This window comes from Hyla sarda, chromosome 3, assembly GCF_029499605.1.
Source record: "Hyla sarda isolate aHylSar1 chromosome 3, aHylSar1.hap1, whole genome shotgun sequence".
Taxonomy (NCBI): domain Eukaryota; kingdom Metazoa; phylum Chordata; class Amphibia; order Anura; family Hylidae; genus Hyla; species Hyla sarda.
The window spans coordinates 430,332,242-430,340,044 of record NC_079191.1 but is presented as its reverse complement, the minus strand read 5'-3'; positions in this window follow the sequence as shown (position 1 = coordinate 430,340,044).

Below are 7,803 nucleotides of genomic sequence, written 5' to 3'. Positions count from 1 at the left end.
CTTATCTTACACACAAAAGGGATTTGGAAAGTCGTCTCTATGATAGGGGTTTCTCTAAATTTCATTTGCAAACGTGCAGATCCAATTGTAGAGAAAAAAAGTAGACAAGATCTGCTTACACATCGAACTGCTTCGATACAATCAGGTAATACACTGGCAAATAAACCAGTTCTTGCTCTTACTTACTCACCCCAATTTAACCAAGTTAAAACCATCATGAAGCGACATTTACATATATTACATCATGATCCAATTCTATCGAAATTGTTTGAAAATGGGTGTGCCATTGTAGCCAAAAGAGCCACTACACTGGGGGACATGTTATCCTCCAGCGAGGTGAAATCTACTATTGCTTCTGCTCGCACATGGTTACACCATACCGGTTTTCATAAATGCGGCTCATATCCATGTAAAACATGTAATTTTGTCAAACCAGCCACTACTTTTGCAGATGCCAGCAACAATCGTACATATAAAATAAAACAATTTCTCAATTGCAATTCCCATGGTGTTGTCTATGTCATCGAGTGCTCCGAGTGCAATCTGAAGTATATTGGAAGCACCAAGAGAACATTTAAAACACGCATTCGTGAGCACCTCGGTGACATAGAGAACATCACGGCAAAAAGAAATAGATCAGGAGTGTCCAATCATTTCATAGATGTGCACCATGGTTCACACCGCACATTTGTGGCTTATGTGATTGAGAAAGTCACTGTTGGAACGAGAGGAGGCAATGTACATAGGAAATTATTGAATAGAGAAGCCTATTGGCAATTTTTATTAAAAACGCATGCCCCGGCTGGTTTAAACATCAGACAAGAATTCCTGTTACACTATTGATATCATTTTTCTATTTATCTAGAGCATTATATTTCTCTTTTTTTCTTTGATAAATTATTTCTATTTGGATTTTTATAGATTTTTTTTGTTCATTTTGCCGCATTATCGGCATATGCAATGGAATTCTTGCCAGATTAACGGAATTTTGTCGGATAATAAACATAAACACAAGTGTGCATGGACATTTCCAGGTTAATCCGAATTGCATGGTATAATAGAAGACAGTGTGAAAAAATCATAGTCTCACTATCATATTACTATTAACTATTCTATGTTGTGTTTTTACATGTTTTTTTTAAAGTAATTAATGTTATGATGTTCACATGTGAAAGTGTCAGACACGAAGTTTCCACCCCCTGGAATTTTCTCCCAATATAAGGAGCTGATGTGGAGTTGGAAACTATCTGTGATAAAGGGTGGTATACCCACTCGAAACGCGTCCAGATGTTTATTAGATGGTATGTGACATTTTTGTACCTGCTTTTATTGCCGAATAAAGAATACATTGGAGTTTCGTATGCCGGACTTTCCTCTTCTTTTCAAAAACACTTTATATTACCTAAAAACCTCTTTGCTGTTAAACTCAACTCAGCCCACCTTACTGCATTAGAAACCCTTATTCTAGATATCCATTCATCCTTACGGACCTCTAAAGGTATAATCTAGTTAGATAGTCTCTAGGAGGGTGGAATCTTTGTTTCCTTTGACAACTTATGTACCAAATTTGATATCAGTAATAAGGACTTTTATAAGTATGCACACATTATCCTCACTAGATATAAATTGTCACCGTGCCAACTCTGAGCTTTTTATATGGTTTTCAAAACAGTAATAAGAAAGGTATTTTATTTTGTTTTTCCTTACTGCTTTCATCCCACTCATCCTCCACAGAAGGGTATTGCAATCAATGGGAAGCTGACTTGAATGTGCATTTCTCCCACCCCCAGGGGGCGAACACCCTGTCACACTGTAAAACCCACCTCGAGACATCCCCAAAAAAATCATTTTTAGGGTGCGTTCACACTCTATTACTATCAGCGGGTTGCCCGCTGCAGGACTCTCCCTGCGAGTTATGCTACCATTGATTTAAATGGGTCCACAGACAGTCCGCAATAGTGTCAGATTTGTCCACAATAGTGTCAGTCAATGGTAGCGTAACTCACAGCGGGTTTCCCACAGCGGGAAACCCGTTGCTAGTTACTGGCGTGTGAACGCACCCTTAGATGGTATTACACACCCTCTATTCTAGCCGGCTTTATAGACTCTATGGAAAAATGCTGGAGGTGTGGGGAAACGGGCACCCTATTACATATTTGGAAAAGAGTGAAAAAGCTCGGAACTGGAAGCGTACTGTACTCCTCGTGCGACGGGAGGGTCCGCAACTGGGATGACTGCAGGGCAATGCACTCATAATATGATGTGGTGAGCCATGGGGGTGCAATAAGGTAAATGGGGCAGATGTTGTAGCTCAGGGGCAGGTGTTATTGACCCCTAAATGTTCGTGACACCAGGGTGTGGTTTTCCCGGTAACCACCAGAATGGTAGCACTGCTATCCCTAGGTTAGGCAGGGTAATAATAGTCCAAGGCCAGGTTAGGGTTAACGGTAGCTTTACTGAGGTAGACAGATGGAAATATTCTTTACAGCTAGGCCAGGATCCCAGAGAGGTGGCCAGTAACACAGAAGGACCTCGCAGCTTGCTGGGACTTACAGTGTTTGGACAGACTTCAACTCAGCCACGCTGACTATAATAGACTTGACTATAGACTTGACAGTAGGTAGTGACAGCAGACATAGATGTGTGATAGCCTGGGGGATGTAGGGTATGGGGAGTGTAGCTGTGCGGTAATTAAAGAGTGCTTGTTAACCCTTGCTATTCGTGATGCCAGGGTAAGGGCTCCTCAATAAAGCTTTTCCTATCGCCACCCTTCCCAAGAGCGATAGGGAGGTAGATAAGAAGAATAGATTGTCCACAACCAGAGAGTTTCTGAAACAGCATTAACGTTTACTGAAGATTTTCTGCAAGCTTCAATATTACAACAGTCTCTCGGTATAACAACAGCTTTTCTTTGATGATTGACAAAGGTTGGGACTTTAGCATTAAGAGTCTTTTAGTACTATGTGTTGCTCCACTGGATTTAGGGGTTAGTTGCGGTCCAGTAGTCACGCTAGCATTAGCGGGGATTTAGATTTGAACTCACAGTTTCGGTTCCGCTGAGGCCGGAGGTTTTGAGGCCTAGCGTGTCTTAGAAAGTTGCGTAGCACCGTCCTGTTAGTCCGGCATCCACGAGAGCAGCAACCCAAGAGAGCGATAATTGGACGCAGCTCCCTTATATGGGCAGGGGCTGGACTAACGCTAATTGGTCCATACTGATGTCAATCACCATTACAGAGATTTGTGGGTAACACGTGACCCAAGGACCTCCTAAGGTCCTCCAACATACCATAGAGGTTACTAACATGGTCACATGACCGAAGGTCCTGTGACGCTGAACAAGGTAAGTACTATACATTACTTATACATTACTATAGAACTTATATAATTATTAAATATATACATTTATTATTATTAAAGATTAAACTTTAGGAGAGGTGACTAGGGGATGTCCCACCTGAGGAACCCTACCTGAACGTAGTTACTCTGACTTTGGGGACCTCTACACTAGGTACTGTATGCAATACTGTACCGGGACACCACAGATGACTTGACTTACTGGCATGTGGTTGTAGGTGGCTTGAGGCCTCCAGATGTGCTGGACACTGGCTCTGAGATGTCTGGTCTTTACTGTATCTCAGCAGGAGTCCTAAGAGAGAGATTGTAATGGCGGCCCCTCTTACAAAGGGGGGCTGAGCAAGAAGCCCAAAGCTGCACGTCACCTGGTTAGCTGGTGCTCCCTGGGTAACAAACATGTGACAACAACATCATGTGACTAACTCAAAAGTCCTTAAAGGTCCTTTATACCTAAAGCACCTAATATACAGATAACACAATGGGGGATACACTGCAGGAGAGCCCCTAGGACACAGAGGGACTCAACCTGACAGGGCCTAAGTACTGTATGGGACTATATCCCGTACTGGGACATCACAATGAAATGAGATAATATTACAGAAACAGCCAAGAGAAGAAATTGAAAAGTAGACCTTACCCTTTTCTTACCCTTACCCCCCCTGCGGGGGGCAGTTTCTCTGTTCTCTATCCGTGATGTGTATCTGTGTACAATAATGCAGTCTTTCTAATAAAGTTTCTACGACTTAAGAAAAGGCTACGTTTCAATTTTTTCTCTTGGCTGTTTCTGCACTATTACATATTTGGTGGTCATGTCCGAGGATACTTGGACTATGGAGGAGACTAGGCAAATTCTTGTCCACAGTATGTGCTTTCCCTGTGATCCTACAAAGCTCCGCTAGCTTTATTGAATATAGATGTAGACATTCACTCCCGACCCCACAGCACTATATTACTTCATGCTTTGACTATAGCGCGTCAATCTATCGTTAAAAAATGAAACACGAACCACATCCCATCAGTTAACGGGGTAACCACAGTTCTCTCTGCTGACACCTCTGTCTATTTTAGGAACTGTCTGGAGCAGGAGAGGTTTGCTATGGGGATTAGCTCCTACTCTGGACAGTTCCTAAAATGGGCAGATTTGTCAGCAGAGAGCACTGTGGTCAGAAAGAAAAGAAATTCAAAAATAAAAGAACTTCCTGTGGAGCATACAACAACTAAGTACAGGAAGGATTAAGATGTTTTAATAGAAGTAATTTACAAATCTGTTTAAATTTCTGGCACCCGTTGATTTAAAAAAAAAAAAAATGTTTTCCAGGGGAGTACCCCTTTAATACACAATTTTTTTTTTCACAGTTGATGTTTAGAGACTATTTCATAGCGACTTAGATGCGTTAGATGTTTTTTCTAAACTCGTGCAGTGAGTAAGTTTTTGCAGTGGTTTCGAATGTTTTTATGTTAGACATGTTGAACTATTTGTCACAACTCTACAACGGCCCAGACATGGCTTACAAAACTGGTTTTAGGGTACGTTCACACGCGCGGATTTTCAGCGTATTTTACACTGCAGATCCGCTGGTGAAGGCCCCGCTCTATGCTGGCTTTACATGTGCCTGCTCGCAGTGGCAATACGCCGCTACCAGCAGATACACTGCGATGTGCGAGTCGCAGTATACACGAACATCGCGGGAGCTCTCTGCCTAGCTCAGAGCAGGGAGAGCAGATGCGATGGGCGAGTACACCGCGCACATCGCTGCACTGTCTGCTGGTAGCGGCGTATTTCCGCTACCAGCAGGCACATGTAAAGACAGCATAGAGTGAGCCTTCACCAGCAGATCCGCAGCTAAATACGCTGCGAAAATCCGCGCGTGTGAACGTACCCTTAGATAGCATTTGTAAAAAAAAAAAAATAGAAAAAAAAAGGTGCCCATTTTGTCTCAATGGGTTAAAGGGGTACTCCGGTGCTTAGACATCTTATCCCCTATCCAAAGGATAGGGGATAAGATGCCTGATCATGGGGGTCCCTGCGCTGGGGACCCCCGTGATCTTCACGCAGCACCCCAGTTAAAATCAGTCCCCGAAGCGTGTTCGCTCCGGGTCTGATTACCGGCGACCACGGGGCCGGCGGCGTGTGACGTCACGCCTCCGCCCCCGTGTGACGTCGCACTCCGCCCCTCAATGTAAGCCTATGGGAGTGGGCGTGACAGCTGTATAGGGGATAAGATGTCTAAGCGCCGGAGTACCCCTTTAAAAAGTCACAGAGTCGGAACCATACAAAGTGGTATCGTTTCCAAGCGACCCTTTAGGTTGAATTTGGCGCACGTACACATTACCTCCAGACAAATGAAAGGTGTGTAAAAGTCATTCACCTACACCACCATTGATAACCCATCCCCCCCCCCCCCCCCCACCCTCATGTTTGCATGTATCTTGGTGTTTTCTTCTGGTGTTTTTATTTCCAAATTCTTCATTCGAAATCCTTAAGTCGTATGATGCAAAAATAATAAGATTTGTAATGTTAAAAAAAATGCAGAGGATAGAACGCAGAATAAGAAATGGCTCTACACACTATATACTATACACTATATACTATATACTGCATGATAGAGAAAAATAAGAGGGAAAGTTTTTTGTGGTGTTTTTTCTTGTTCCCCAACCCTATGCTCTCCACCTGTTGCAAAACTACAACTCTTATCATGCCCTGACAGCCTTTCTATGCAGGATGGGGGTTGTAGTTTTGCAACAGCTGGAGAGCCACAGGTTTGGGAACACTGCTTTATAGAATACAAGACTGTCAGACGCAGTCTTTCTTAACCATTTTTCCTCCAGTTATTGCAAAATTACCACTCCCAGCATGCCCGGACAGCCGTTGGCTGTCCGGGCATGCTGGGAGTTGTAGTTTTGCAACAGCTGGAGGCATGCTGTTTGGAAAACAATGTCAGAGCATGATGGGAGGAACAGTTTTGCAACAGGCTGAGACACACTGGTTGGGAGACATTGTGTCAAAGTATGATGGGAGTAGTAGTTTGACACAGTAGGGGACACACTGGTTGAGCATGCTGGAAGTTGTTATAGCAAAACTACAACCAGTGTGTCTCCAGCTGTGTCAAACTACTACTCCCATCGGGGGGCATTTACTAAGGGGTTTAGTCATTTTTCTCTGATTTTTTTTTGGCGCAAAATTGTCGCAATTGCGCCTACCCTATAAATTGTGCGACTTTCCCTAGCAAGAGCTAGAAAGTAAAAAAAAAATTCCCGCTTAATTTACGCAAGTTTTCAGTTTTTACTTGCAGTGGTCAGGAATTTATTAACTGAGACAGTCACAGTTGCGCAATAAACTGTCGCAACGGCCATAAAAAATGACTAAATTTACTCCAGCTCCAACATGGAGCAGGAAAAGCTACTGCCTCCCGGGCTCCGACATACTTTCTCCCCGCTACCCTCACTGCGCTACAGGGACACTGCAGTGATTTACATCCCCCCCCTCTCACCTGCCAGCGCCACACAACTCCCATCTGTCTGCTGTTGCAAGACTACAAGTCCCAGCATGGCCTTACAGTGAGGACACGCTGGGAGTTGTAGTCTTGTAGCAGCGGGAGCTGAGTGGCACAGGCGGGAGACAAGGGGGGGGGGGGGGTAGCGGGGAGGCCGTATGAGGAGCCCGGGCGGGAGACAAGGGGGGTAGCGGGGAGACCGTATGAGGAGCCCGGGCGGGAGACAAGGGGGGTAGCGGGGAGACCGTATGAGGAGCCGGGCGGGAGACAAGGGGGAGTGGTAGCGGGGAGACCGTATGAGGAGCCGGGCGGCTGCACTGTAATGTCAGCCCGGGCTCCTGCCCTGAGAGCCATAGGCTTTGGCTGTCAGGGCATGCTGGGTGTTGTAGTTTTGCAACAGCTGGAGGGCCACAGTTTGCAGACCACTGGTGTGTGGTCTGTAAACTGTAGTCCTCCAGCTGTTGCAAAACTAAACAGCTGAAGGGGACCGGCGAAGAAGTTCACTTACCCTTCCGAGGCTCCAGCGACGATCACTGACGGAGATCGTCGCGCGACAGTGTCGCGCGGCAGTGTCGTGCAGCGCTGGATCCTACGGAAGCCGGTAAGTTGCGCAAGCTTCCCAACCAGGCTGCCTCCAAAAGTTGCAAGACTACAACTCCCAGCATGCCTGGACACCCTTTGGCTGTCCGGGCATGCTGGGAGTTGTAGTTTTGCAACAGCTGGAGGCACCCTTGTTGGGAAACACTGGCCTAAAACAGTGTTTCCCAACCAGGGTGCCTCCAGATGTTGCAAGACTACAACTCCCAGCATGCCTGGACAGCCATTGGCTGTCCGGGCATGCTGGGAGTTGTAGTTTTGCAACAGCTGGAGGCACCCTTGTTGGGAAACACTGGCCTAAAACAGTGTTTCCCAACCAGGGTGCCTCCAGATGTTGCAAGACTACAACTCCCAGCAT